General features: G+C 36.1%; 1 protein-coding gene across 7 annotated transcripts in view; it reads right to left on the bottom strand.

Annotated features, from left to right (window-relative positions):
• The window catches only part of Dscam3 (Down syndrome cell adhesion molecule 3), a 296,098-nt gene that overhangs the window by 247,625 nt on the left and 33,239 nt on the right, over nt 1-15,234 (bottom strand). For 6 of the 7 annotated variants that reach the window (XM_067763261.1, XM_067763263.1, XM_067763264.1 and 3 more), the window contains exon 1: nt 2,467-2,584. The exons of the other annotated variant lie outside the window; for it this stretch is intronic. The gene's annotated coding sequence lies outside the window, so the exon portion shown is untranslated. Of the gene's footprint in view, nt 1-2,466; nt 2,585-15,234 lie in introns of those variants that run through there. 7 annotated transcript variants of the gene reach the window in all.

Genomic DNA, 15,234 nt, shown 5'->3' with positions numbered 1-15,234 from the left:
AGCTGCCTATATGCCGCTATGTCTGAATTTGGTTTCCCCGCAAAACTTATACGGCTGTGCAAAATGACGTTGAGCAACACCATCAGCTCAGTCAGAATTGGGAAGGACCTCTCCGAGCCGTTCGAAACTAAACGAGGTTTCAGACAGGGTGACCCCCTATCGTGCGATTTCTTTAATTTGATGCTGGAGAAAATTATACTAGCTGCAGAACTTAACCGCACTGGAACAATATACTATAAAAGCGTGCAATTACTGGCATATGCTGATGACATTGATATCATCGGCCTAAACACCCGCGCTGTTAAATCTGCTTACTCCAAGCTGGAAAAAGATGGGTTTGATGGTGAATGAGGACAAAACGAAGTACCTGCTGTCATCGAGCAAAAAGTCAGCGCATATGCGCCTTGGCAACCACGCTACTGTTGGCAGCCATAATTTCGAAATAGTAAAAAACTTCGTTTATTTGGGAACCAGCATCAACACTAGCAACAACATCAGCACTGAAATCCAGCGAAGAATCAATCTTGCCAATAAATGCTACTTTGGACTAGGTAGGCAATTGAAAAGTAAAGTCCTCTCTCGGTGAACGAAAATCGTACTCTACAAGTCACTTATCGTACCCGTCCTGCTATATGCGGCAGAAGCATGGACCATGACAACAGCAGATGAAGCGGCTTTGGGAGTATTCGAGAGAAAAGTTCTTCGAAAGATTTATGGACCTCTACGCCTTGGCGATGGCGAGTACCGAAGAAGATTTAATGATGAGCTGTACGAGCTATACGCAGACATCAACATAGTCCAGCGAATTAAAGCGCAGCGGCTGCGCTGGCTAGGCCATGTTATGCGAATGAAAGATGATGCTCTGGCCAAGAAAGTGTTTCTATCGGAACCCGCCTATGGAAGCAGAGGTAGAGGGCGGCCCCCACTCCGTTGGAAGGACCAGGTGGAAAACGATTTAAACTCCCTTGGTGTGACCAATTGGCGCCGGTTGGCGGAGCGAAGGAGCGACTGGCGCGCCTTGTTGGACGGCCATAACCGTTTAGACGTTTAAGCGCCAATTAAGTAAGTAAGTAAGTTATCCGGTCACTTTGGCAATATCTCCGAAGTAACGCATAAGTTGAACGAGGACTTACTATCTATTTCCCGATGGGCTACACTAAACGGCCTTCGTCTTAACTCCAAGAAGTCGTATGTTTCACCAGTTTATAAAAAGAAAATTATTCTCACTAGCATTCCTAATATTAATCTAAACAACAACTCTCTTCAGATCGTCGAAAAAATAACCAACCTTGGTTTTGTAATTAATACAACTCTTAGCTGCGTAGATCATATCAATTCAGCTGTGGGTAAAGTATACGTTACCTTAAGTAACCTTAGGCAATCAGCGCAGTTTACTCCGATACTTGTTAGATGGAGGCTTGCGCGCCAACTAATTTTGCCTATCTTTACCTACTCTGAGTTGATATATAGCAAGCCCGACTCCCGGTCTGCTCACAAAATTGATATGTGTTCAACCAAATTACTCGTTATGTTTATGGAATATGTAAGTTTGATCACATATCTATCTGGAGAAAATCGCTATTGGGATGTGATATCACTGATTATCTAAAAGCAACAAATTGTATTTTTCTCTTCCGATTAATGAGTACTAAGACTCCAAAGTATCTTTATGAAAGGCTTATCTTTCCAAGATCAGAACGTTCTTATAACCTTGTTGTACCACAATTTAACTTTAAAACCTCTACGAGAATGTTTTTCATCAATGCTATACGATTTTGGAACTCAATTCCTGCTACTATAATGAGCAAATTGAACAAAGGTAACTTCAAGAATGTCTTATATAAATACTTTTCTTAGAATTTTGACCACCTAGTATGATTGTGCAGAATATTTATATTTATATCTTTCACAAACCAATATTTTAGTATAGACGATATTTTAAATTTTGTATGTTGTACTATAAAAGATTCGCACCTTACTGTACTAATGCTTACCAACTATAAATAAAATAAAAAATAAAAGTAGAGAAGTTTTATTATGAAAAATGTTAAACATGCAGAAAAATGTTTTGCAGAACGGCAAATTAACTTTTTAGCTCAGATTTAACCTCATATGAGGGGCTGCATTTATATATTTTTGACAAATTTTTTTAAATAACTGTGATTAAAAAAATAACTTACCGCTTTGCAAGAGGACTCAAATGTCACAAAGTAAAGAAAATTTTCCTTAGGTTGTCCCTATTTCTCCAAAAAATTCAGTAGAAAAATTTTTGAAATAATTTTTGGGTTTTTTGGTTTTGGCTTTATTTTACTTCACTCTTGACGACAAACAAATATTTTTCCAAGCGAAAAGTCACATCCTCTTTTCAAGCTTTAAATTTTTTTTACAATATTGCTCCTGATCTTTAATTCAGAGTGTCCCCAAAGTTGCTGGAACATAATTGAATAAACAATTTTTTTTGCTTACCACTTTTGTTGAAAGCTGTGCGGCATAAGTGTGTGGATAGCGCGAGCGCCTAAATTGCTACTAAGGCTATCTTTTTTTTTTTTTTTTTAATACACACACTCTTGCACTTATGGCCTTTTGCCTTCTTATGTCACACCTTAGCAAATACGTCTAATGACCTTCCCAATTTCAAGCTCACTTGATTCTTGTTTAACTGCTGTATTCACTTTGCTCTCAGCTAAACATTTTTTTATTCATTAAAATTGTACCTAACTTTTGTACTTTGACCTTTTCACACTTGACGATTTCACACTTTCGAAACTTTATTTCCAATTCACATATTATTTTTGTTGTCGCTGTTGTTACTTTTTTTGTAACTTCTTGTTAGTGCTCTTATCACATACATTAAGGCTTTCAAGCTTAGTTAACCTTTGAGCGCACTTAGGCAGAAAATGTTTACCCTTTTTTAATATTTTATTATTTCTTTCCTTTTAACATTTATTTAAATTTGTTCAGCTTTTGTGCGCACTGAAAGGCGCACCAGCATCAACCTTGCTCCAGCGAATAAGGCCGCTAGTACTTCAGCTCACTCATAGCTTAGTCACAACAAAACAGTTATATTTGGCCTGTTTTTGTTTTTTGCTGAATTTTTTATGAGCGTACTTGTGTGTTACACATTCGAAATGTATAGTGTTAAGAAAAATGGCACTTAAATTATCTAACCGTAAAACGTCTCGACACGACAGCCCAATATACCGATAAATTTGGTACGAAACGACCGACACGTGTTAAAGCGCAATTTTTGGTAAATTTTGGTCCTTAAATACCGCTTATTCCAAAAAAAAAGTTGATAACACATTTATAGGCGCACATCCAGCAAATAGTATATACACAAAACTGTTAACATACTTTTAGGCGCATATAACCAAAAACTGAATTTCTAATCAACCGCATTAAATTACATATGTATTGGCAAGCATAGGCATTGAGTTATCTACGTTTATAGGATACAAGCAATTTATATAAATAAAACTCCTTTTTTCAACCCGCACTCTATGCAAACATCAGCACTATTGCCACCTTCGCCTATGTTAATGCCATTTAATCTCTAAAATAGGCACATACCCGAAATTCAAACAAACACACTGATATTACATGCTTAGTTATCAATATGCGCTAGTATTTGTAACTTGTATGTAGAAGTAGGCATTTTGATGTGCTGTTTTAGTTTTTGTTGTATACCACTAAAACACTTTTTCATATATATATGGATGTGTGTATGGTTTAAGCCAAAAACCAAATCACTACCACACCACACTACAGTGCACTCACTGTTTATTGCCTACAACTAACTCAGTATGTGCACCTACACAACCTACACCAGAGTCACACTACTCCTTTTTACTCTTTAACCCGTTCTTATTATTAATTTTTTTATCCGCTAAACACGTCCAAACTATTCGAAATACCGGCTATGACTGACTTCTAAAATTTGTTTCACAGCTTTGTATCATCTTCATTTAAGCCATTTACCATGCGTTGCAGTGCTAGTGACAGCGACATTAACTGCGTCGTCGACGTTGACGTCAACGTCATATCGTTTCGAGCAATTCGTTTATATTAGCATCCATCTTTGGCATCACACTTAGTCATTGTGTTGTTGTTAGCCTTGCTTTTGTCTTTCGTTGCTATGCTTCGGTTATCAGCCTTCGGCTGCGTTGCTACTGCTGCCACCGGCATCTCTGTCGTTGCTATGCTCTTCTACTTGTAACTGTTGCAAACTGCAAAGCTTATAAACACAAATGCAAACACAAACAGCCACACAAGCTCTCCCTCAATGCCGCACTGCCACCCACTTAATTTGTATATACATTACTCTTTCTTGTATGTACTCTCTTATTTTAACTTTTTGCGCTCTACAATATCTGTCTGTCGGGAAAACCTTAGGTTTTGGTTTGGTTGTTTATGTTGTTTTGCTTTTGTGCTCGCGCAAGCCAGCACACACACACATAAATATACTTGCAGAAGTTACCTCGAATATGTCTCGTTTATACTCTTGCTATGTTTTATTTAGTGTGCAATGAGGCGCGTTGCAACGGTCAGCTGTTAAGTGGAATGCAGTTGTGTATGTAAGTGAATTATATTTATGTATGAATATTTGGGGCTTCGTAGCATTTGGGTAGGCATACACGTGAGTGTCACGTATCTAATTTGTAATTAATACTTCAAAGGACAAAATAATTAATAAAAGCTTTTTATTCAGTTCAGTTAACTGTTTATTATAAGCATTGAAATACTGAACAGGGTGGAGATGTAGTGTAGATAGGAATAAAAGTAACTGCTGATGATTTTTCAGTGCATGTTTTATTTCACTAGAGTTTAAACCTACTCTTTGGGAGCCTTTAACTTTGATTAGCATTACAATTTCAGGTAAGAGGCCCCATTTGCAGGGTTAAATTAAGATTAACTTTAACAACATACATAAATATAATCATATTTTCCATCAAAAGAGAAACTTTTGAACCGGAGCTTTTAGAAAGGTTTAGGAAATTGATATTTATTTCTAACATTATAAAGAACAGGAAAAAGAAGTTGGACGAGGGCGAGATATAATGTGTGATGTCGCAAGTAAGGAAAGCTATTATCGCTACAAGCCATGAAGCGGACGTGTAGAGCCTGGCAATATGGCCAATGCACCAAAGGCATTCGCCTGAAATCCCAAAAAAACACGACGTGGAGAGCGAAGGTATCTCAGTAGCTTCATACTCATCGAGGGCGATCATGATATATAAGAACTGTTTCAAATTTGGAAATTGTATGAGGCAATTTGAGATAAATTCCGGGAAAGCTAGAGACTTGAAACTTTGAAAATAGCTTATAATCCTATTTAAACTTAAAACATTAGACTTAAGTCAGGTCACAATGCAATAAAAGCAATAGAGTAAAATTTTCCTCATACTTAGTGAGGAACCTCAATGTATTATAAAAGGGGAAATTTTTTGATAGATGACGTCCGGGTCGTGATATTTGGAAATTTCGTTCCACCTGGCGGAATTTCGCGATTAGGGTTTAAGAGACTTCTGTTTGAGGTACAAACTGGAAAAACTACGCACAGTTCAGAAGGCAATGCAATTAAAAAGCCAAATACGTTAGGCGCAGCGAGCAAGATATGACAGTATGCAGTACAACAACAACATCGAAAAATGAAGAGAGTTCACACAAGAGTTGAATTCATTAGGTTGGTTTTAAAGTATCTTCCTAGTGAGCTAGAGACGTGAAACTTAAAATTTAGTTAAAAATCAACAGTTTAATACATATGACAACAACTTTCGCTAGGTGACGAACGTCTCCAAATATTTAGAAAAATCTCTGTGCTATAACCTTCATACGTGGCTGAAAAGCCAATAACAATGCATGCAAGAAGAATAAACTTACGAAATTCGAACCGAATTTTCGAACCAAACGGGAGAATTTTGCTACCAACTTTCGAGAAACTTACCATTGAGTTGCTAACTTAGCTTACATAGCTTAGAGGACCCAGACAACACAAAAAAATGAGAAAATGTCGAGGTGGCGTACGGATTGAAATAATTACAAAATTTATATGAGATTCGGAATCTTTCCATCGATTTTTGTGTAAGTTCCTGGCAAACAAGAGGCTTCATATTTTACACGTTTTCAGAGGCTAAAGGGAGTGAAATACTTGTAACAAAAATTTCCGCCAGGAGGCGCACTGATCGAGTAATTTCGAATATCATACGTAAGCGGGCGAATCTCATAATCAAGTTTCAAGAGCACCGAAATAATGAAATTAAAGGTAAAGTAAGAGCCGCTAGATGGCGCGCGGATCGAAACAATTTAGAAATATATAGGAGACCTGGATACATATATACATATCTAAACAATAGAATAATTCCAACTTTTCGACATAAAACACACGTTAAATGTTAATTGGTGCAAAAATATTATTATAGGTGAAGTTAATGCAAATTAAACAATTCAGTATTTTTTCCAATTCAAAATCACAGTTCATTTACATATATTTATATGCTTAGTGTATGTATTTGTCATCACTATATCATGCGTCCATGCGTTTTTTGTTCACTTTTTATAACCAAAGATACCTTCACCGTCTGCTATGCCAAATTCACATTGCTTTCCATTTACATATTGGCCAAAAAAAATGTTGCACAACACAAAAACAAATATAAACATTTATCGTACGTAAATAATGAAAAATGATAGTTATGCACATAAAGCGGTGAACCAAGCAGGCGAACGAACTCCAATTGCACTGCGAACAAAGCGCGCGCGAAAATCAGTAAACTACAAATACGAGCACAGTAAATATAACAAAAACAACCACGCACACATTCACACAACCACACTGCAATATAAAAACCATATATAAAGCACAAAAGCAAAAAACCACAACGAAATCATACATTCGGTGCTAACCACAGTCACCGTCTACTTCCTGTTAGCACCTTCTTCATACTTGCAGCCACTCAGCTGTAATTGTATTTGTTTTCACATTTGCATTTTGTCGCTGCTTCATTCGCTTTTATTTTTGCTAACCGCTTATGTTATGCAATTTTCATTTTTTACCGCGTTTCCGCCAAATTTGTTTACATCCTGCGTTGAAGCGACGAAGCACGTGGCTCAGCCTTGCACATGGACACTTTTATGAATGCTGATATCAATAGTACACATATGTACTTACACATATATCTACGATTATATACAAATTTATAGGTGTTTTTGCATGATGCGTTAACTGACTCTCTTAGCTGGCGTTCATTAACGCTTGCGCAGCATTTACATGACGTTCTCTTCAATTCATCTAATCATTTTATTCCGTATGTATGTAAAAAACAAAGTTATCAGTTGCTTAAAGAGTGACGTCGACGTCAACTGTGACAACGCATCTCATTTTAGCAGCAGCGATGTCCAAATGATTTTGACTTTTGTACAATCCATGACCTATGCCACTGTGAACTAAACTATATGTGGCACTAACGAATACAGGGAATTGACGTAATAAAGCCAGGGATCGTAATAATTTTTTTTAATATGAAATAGCTTTTTGGTACCTCCTTTTTAGTTTTTATTTCGTTTGAAAAATTGAGCTTTCTTCTGATTTTTTTATTTCGCTCAAATAGTTAAGAAAATAAGAGTTTGCGAGTTAGTTTTTATTGTGATCGTAAAATAAAAGTTACTTTTCAGGTCTTTTTATTTCCCACGAAAAATATGAGTTACTTTTTAAATTTTTTTATTTCGCTCCGAAAATAGTAGTTGTTTTTTTTTTTTAATTATTTTTCAATACGCTCGAAAAGCAACAGTTTTATAATTCTTTTTTTCCTTTCGAAAAATATGACTTTATTAGTCGCTCACAAATACGAGTTATTTTTTTTAATTTTTATTTCGCGTTTGTGTTTATTTCGGTTTTTTATTTTGATTGTCAGCTAACGGTTAATTTTTGTCTCGCTGGAGAAATAACATTTATTTCTATTTCGCTGGGAAAATAACAGTTATTTTATAGTTTTTTATTCCACTCCAAGAATATGTCATTTTATATTTTAACATTTTTTTGCGGTCGGCTTAGGTTGAGGTTTTTACTTCGCTCGGAAAACTGTAGCTATTTTTTTTAATTTTTGTTATTCCGCTCACAGAATAAAATTTTTTTCGAGTTTATAAAATAACTATAATAAAAAAAAAGGTTCGAGAAAATTTATTGTTTTCGGGTTTCATAGCAAACCTCACAAAATTAAAAGCAATATCTTTCTCGAAAGCTAAAATTTTGACCAATTATAGTTATTTCCATTCCCTGAATAAAACAATGCATGTAAGTATGTAGTATGTATGTGCCTTTTTTTGTAGATGTGCCAATGTAGGTTCGTTGTATGTAATGCTGACATGATGACAAACTCTCAGCAACTTCCCTTCAAAAACGATTTTCGTACATCAACTCTGCTTACCGCACAACCTTCATATATTTACAACAACAATTCATACACATCAACTGATTAGTGTGCTATAACGTCCCACTTGTTAAAGCAAACGATTTATCTATAACATGCATTCTTCCTAGATGTATTTGTGGCTGTGTGTTAGTGTTCATTTTTAGTTGAACGAGCATTTGTGGATATATCATTCTTAATTTCGGACTATACTATTTTCATGTTGTTGCATAGTAAATTTGTAAAACACACACACGCACACACTTAAAGTTGTATGGTGAATGCATTTTGTGCAAAAGAACTTCCTGATAGCTTCACATCCGGGTGCATGTTTATTAGGGTGCACTTCCTCCCTCCTCCTAGCAGAATCGGATTTCACATCAAATTCGGTGATGATTTTCCACGTTGCAACAGATTATACCTTACTTTACTTAATCCAGAAATTTTAGTTCCACTTCTCCTCAACAACGACTCCGGTTTGACCACTATATGCATTACGCACCGCTCGAAGAATGGAAAACAGGAAACCATCTCCTCTCCAAGTCCGCAGGCATATTGCCCTACCAACTACATTCGGAGAAAAAAAGTCATCCCCTGCTCCTGACCCTGAAAACGCCCTTTATACTCTACAGTTATAAGAATCAACGACATTCATCCAATTGCGAAGCACGGGTTTCCTTACTCTGAGTACGGTCCAACTGTAAATCAAAAGTTCTGCGTGCAGTACTGTAACAGCTCTCAGGAAGGGTCCACCTGAAAGACGTACAAAAATTCGGTGACCGCACTTCAGCCCCTGTAAGTCCATAGCGAATGTCGTGTGAAATGCAGGAAATTGTCCTCTTCCAAATGTATTATATGCAAGGTCACCATTATAGTTCTTGTTTCCGATGGGAAGACAGTTAGAATTTGGCTTCTTTCAGAAATTTGTTGTTGTTCTAGTGACTTAACCTTTCTGGTTTCACTGCAGACTATTTTGGCTAAAATTTCTGTACTATATAGGAAGTAATTTCTTTACTTTCTCTGAATCCTTGGTATCATATTTGGGGATTATTTCGATGCTTGTTTGGTACTGTTTGATTGAAACGTGTCATAAGACTTTTATAATAATACTAAAAGATATTAATATTTGTAAAATTTTTGTCCACTTTATATGATTTCTTTTTTAATCCACAGAAATTCAAAAAATATCAAAAATTAAAAAAGCTTGTTTCTTCAAATCTGCATTTGTTTTTATTGCTGGAGGGACTATTTCAGTTTAGTTCTTTATTGGCTGCAAAAGTGTGCTGATTGAAATTAACAATAAACAAGTCAGGAAGGTTAAGTTCGGGTGTAACCGAATATTACATACTCAGTTGAGAGCTATGGTGACAACATAAGGGAAAATAACCATGTAGGAAAATTAACCTAGGGTAACCTTCTAATGTGTTTGTATGACATGGAAGGTATTAAAGAGTATTTTAAAAGGGAGTGGGCCATAGTTGTATAGGTGGACGCCATTTCGGGATATCGCCATAAAGGTGGACCAGGGGTGACTCTGGAATGTGTTTGTATGACATATGTATCAAATGAAAGGTATTAAAGAGTATTTTATGAGGGAGTGGGCCATAGTTCTATAGGTCGACGCCGTTTAGAGATATCGCCATAAAGGTGGATCAGGGTTGACTCTAGAATTTGTTTGTACGATATGGGTATCAAAAAAAAGGTGCTAATGAGTATTTTAGAAAGGAGTGATCCTTAGTTACATAGGTGGACGCCGTTTCGAGATATCGTCATAAAGGTGGACCAGGAGTGACCCTAGAATTTGTTTGTACGATATGGGTATTAAATGAAAGGTGTTAATGAGTATTTTTAAAAGGGAGTGGTGGTAGTTGTATATGTGAAGGCGTTTTCCAGATATCGACCAAAATGTGGACCAAGGTGACCCAGAACATCATCTGTTGGATACCGCTAATTTATTTATATATGTAATACCTGCAAAGATTTCAAGAGTTTTTTATTTCGCCCTGCAGAACTTTTTCATTTTCTTCTACTTAATATGGTAAATGTCACAACCATTTTACAAAGTTTTTTCGCGTCAATAAGCCAATCCAATTACCACGTTTCATCCATTTTTTCGTATTTGGTATAGAATTATGGCATTTTTCGTAATTTTCGATATCGAAAAAGTGGGCGTGGTCATAGTCGGATTTCGTTCATTTTTTATACCAAGATAAAGTGCGTTCAGATAAGTACGTGAACAAAGTTCAGTAAAGTTATGTCGATTTTTGCTGTAGTTATCGTGTTAAAGGCCATGCGGAAGGACAGACGGACGACCGTGTATAAAAACTGGGCGTAGCTTCAACCGATTTCGCACATTTTTACAGAAAACAGTTAACGTCATAAAATCTATGCCCGTACCAAATTTCAAAAGGATTGGTAAATTTTTGTTCGACTTATGGCATTCAAAGTATCGTAGACAAATTAAATGAAAAAGGACGGAGCCACGCCCATTTTGAAATTTTCTTTTATTTTTGTATTTTGTTTCACCATATCATTACTGGAGTTGAATGTTGACATAATTTACTTATATACTGTAAAGATATTAAATTTTTTGTTAAAATTGTACTTTAAAAAATTTTTTTTTTTTTTTTAAAGTGGGCGTGATCCTTCTCCGATTTTGCTAATTTTTATTATGCGTACATATAGTATAAGGAGGAACGTTCCTGCCAAATTTCATCATGATATCTTCAACAACTGCCAAATTACAGCTTGCAAAACTTTTAAATTACCTTCTTTTAAAAATGGGCGGTGCCACGCCCATTGTCCAAAATTTTACTAATTTTCAATTCTGCGCCATAAGTTCAACTCACCCACCAAATTTCATCGCTTTATGCGTCTTTAGTAATGAATTATTGCACTTTTTCGGTTTTTCGAAATTTTCGATGTCGAAAAAGTGGGCGTGGTAATAGTCCGATTTCGTTCATTTTTAATAGCGATCATCTCAGAGTGCCCAGGAACTTGCATACCAAATTTCATTAAGATACCTCAAAATTTACTCAAGTTATCGTGTTAACGGACGGACAGACGGACGGACGGACATGGTTCAATCAAATTTTTTTTTCGATCCTGATGATTTTGATATATGGAAGTCTATATCTATCTCGATTCCTTTATACCTGTACAACCAACCGTTATGCAATCAAACTTAATATACTATGTGAGCTCTGCTCAACTGAGTATAAAAACGGATGTGTTATGACTAGTTAATATGTTTAATGACAATTATTCACTTGAAAATTGTTCGTGAAAACCCAGGAACGTGACATCGATGCGGCTATAATAGCTGTTTCACTCGTAAAACAGCGTGATATTACACTTGGGATTTCTAAACCCCCATTCATAATTAGAACAGTCGAGTATGGGTAATAAAATGTGTATGTTTTGTTTTGTATCCATGTTAAACTAGTTTTGTTTACAGCCCAACTAAAATATTAAATATTTCACACTTACTGCTGTCGACCCACAAAGGTACACACTAGGGAAACCATAAGTGACTGGGAAACAAATTATTTGAGACAACACTTTAGTGAGTGTCTAGGGCCAAGTAAGGCCAAATTGTTTTTACTTCCACCTACGAGTATCAGTCAAACTTATTAATGTGAGCAGAGGGAACTTATGAGCACTCAACGGATACTACACGAGACACTGTAGTATACGATATCACCTCAGTCAATAAAACCTATCCGACATACAAGCCTGTCGCTTTTGTGAGCTGGAGCATGAAACGCTGGTATCCATTTTCTGACAAAGACCATCTCATATACTTGACGTGACTCTTAATTCCCTGGTGAAATGGAGTAAAAAGCCTGAAGAGGTACTTAAATACATTAAAAGCGTAGACATACTATATTAGGCGGAAAGGTCAAGAGTAATAAATCTTTATAAAGGTCGCAGTGGAACGTGATCTCTATTAATAAAAATATGCAGAAATTTTTAAAATTGTTGTTAGGGAAACTAAGGCTGTAGCTTTATTGGCTTTTCAACTTTTTCTGTTTTTCCCCTGGTCTGGTAATACTACGGACTCAATCAGTCTATGTGAGGTCCTCATGGACCGGCCAGTTCAACCTACCTACCTCCCCATACCAATTGTTTTTAATTTAAGAAAAATTCCCACAGGAATAAGTTATTATCAAACTGTTTCAAAATCTTTTTCAATCCTTTCATCAAAATGTATGTGGTACAACAAATACAAAATTAAACAAAATACAATTTAGGAATCCAAATTATTTTCCATATATTTCTGGCACAGTCTAATATACATACATACTTTATGTTGTGCATTAACAATTTATGTGAAAAACTCTATGTATGGGTGTTAATGCTGCTGTATGTGTGTGCATGTAAAAAGTGCATTTCATTTTGCTTTTATCACACACTTCTGTCAGCTTCATTTCGCCATGATATATTTACGCAATTTTCATCGAAACGAAACCCGGTTGCATATATAAGCATCACAAACTTGTATGTAAGTATGTTCGATATTATCATGCCAGTCAATATGTATGTAAACAGTAAAAACTTACTCACATGCATACCATAGAGAATCACTGTCTGACTTAAAAATGCCCACATTGATAACCTTTCCATGAATATACGACTTTTAGATATATGCTTAGATAGTAGGATATCCACTGCCAATAAATTTCAGCTGAGCAGAGCTCACAGAGTATATTAATTTTGTTCGCATAATGGTACCCCGTAACGGCATAAACTAGTCGAGATAGATATAGACTTCTAGATATCAAAATGATCTGGGCGAAAGAGGAAATTCATTTAGCCATGTCCGTCCGCCCGTAAACACGATAGCTTGAGTAAATTTTGAGGTATCTTAATGAAATTTGGTATGTAAGTTCCTGGGCACTCTGAGATGATCGCTATTAAAAATGAACGAAATCGGACTATAACCACGCCCACTTTTTCGACATCGAAATTTCGAAAAACCGAAAAAGTGCGAAAATTCATTACCAAAGACGCATAAAGCAATGAAACTTGGTAGTTGGGTTGACCTTATGACGCAGAATAGAAAATTAGTGAACAATCGGCGTGGCACCGCCCACTTTTAAAAGAAGGTAATTTAAAAGTTTGGCAAGTTGCAATTTGGCAGTCGTTGAAGGTATCATGATAAACTTTAGCAGGAATGTTACACCTATTACTATATGTGTTCTAAATAAAAATTCTCAAAATCGGATGACGAACAAGCCCACTTAAAAAAAAAAAAATTTTAAGTCAAATTTGAAAAAAAAATTGAAAATCTTTACTGTATATAAGTAAATTATGTCAACATTCAACTCCAGTAATGATATGGTGCAACAAAATACAAAAATAAAAGAAAATTTCAAAATGGGCGTGGCTCCGTCCTTTTTTATTTAATTTGTCTAGGATACCTTTAATGCCATAAGTCGAACAAAAATTTACCAATCCTTGTGAAATTTCGTGAGGGTATCGCTTCTATGACGATAACTCTTTTCTGTGAAAATGACCGAAATCGGTTGAAGCCACGCCCAGTTTTTATACACAGTCGACCGTCTGTCCTTCCGCTCGGCCGTTAACACGATAACTTGAGCAAAAATTGATATATCCTTACGGGGCAATCCCCGATTAACTCATACAAATAGACAAAATTGGCTAATTCGTTGTAGTTCTATAAATAGAACAAAAACAGCAACAATACCAAGTTTCTTTGAAAATCGCCTTACCACCAAGCATAACTTTAACACATAATTACATACGAAGTATGCAATGTGTAAAAGATTAAAATATGCAGAGAAGGCAATTGGCAAAAACTTTACAACAACTAAGGCATGCCGTGGCTGAATGCGTTTGTAACACTTTCAACTATCGTAGGAGTGCGGTTTCAAATCCGACTCCCGGGAGAAAAGAGTTTGAAGAGATTTACAAGGTATAATCGAAACAGCTGTCGCCTTGTCCGTCCTGATGTCACGTTGTTTAAATTTTCCCAAATTATTAAATAAATTTACTAAACTTAGTTCACGAACTTATCTGAACTTACTTTATCTTAGTATTAAAAATGGGCGACGTCAGACTATGACCATGCCCACTTTTTCGGTATCAAAAATTTCGAAAAATGAAAAAAAATGCCATAATTTTATACCAAATACGAAAAAAGGGGTGAAACATGGTGATTGGATTGGTTTTTTGACGCAGAATATAACTTTGGAAAAAACTTTGTAATATGGGAGTGACACCTACCATATTAAGAAGAAGAAAATGAAAAAGTTCTCAAGGGCGAAATCAAAATCCCTTGGAATCATGGCAGGAATACTGTTCGTGGTATTATAATATAAATTAGCGGTACCCGACAGATAATGTTCTGGGTCACCCTGGTCCACATTTTGGTCGGTATCTCAAAAACGCCTTCACATATCCAACTTAGGGCTACGCCCTTTTAAAATACTCATTAACATCGTTCATTTGATACCCATATCGTACAAACACATTCTAGAGTCACCCTTGGTCCACCTTTATGGCGATATCTCGGAAAGGCGTCCACCTATAGAACTATGGCCCACTCCCTTTTAAAATACTCTTTAATACCCTCCATTTGATACCCATATCGTACAAACACATTCTAGAGTCACCCTTGGTCCACCTTTATGGCGATATCTCGGAAAGGCGTCCACCTATAGAACTATGGCCCACTCCCTCATAAAATACTCTTTAATGCCTTTCATTTGATACACATGTCATACAACCACATTCCAGGTTTACCCTAGGTTCATTTTCCTATATTGTGATTTTCCCTTATTTTGTCTCCAAAGCTTGTAATGTT

The sequence above is a fragment of the Eurosta solidaginis genome, chromosome 1 (genome assembly GCF_040869045.1).
Source record: "Eurosta solidaginis isolate ZX-2024a chromosome 1, ASM4086904v1, whole genome shotgun sequence".
NCBI lineage: Eukaryota > Metazoa > Arthropoda > Insecta > Diptera > Tephritidae > Eurosta > Eurosta solidaginis.
This window is presented reverse-complemented; position numbering and strand designations above follow the sequence as displayed.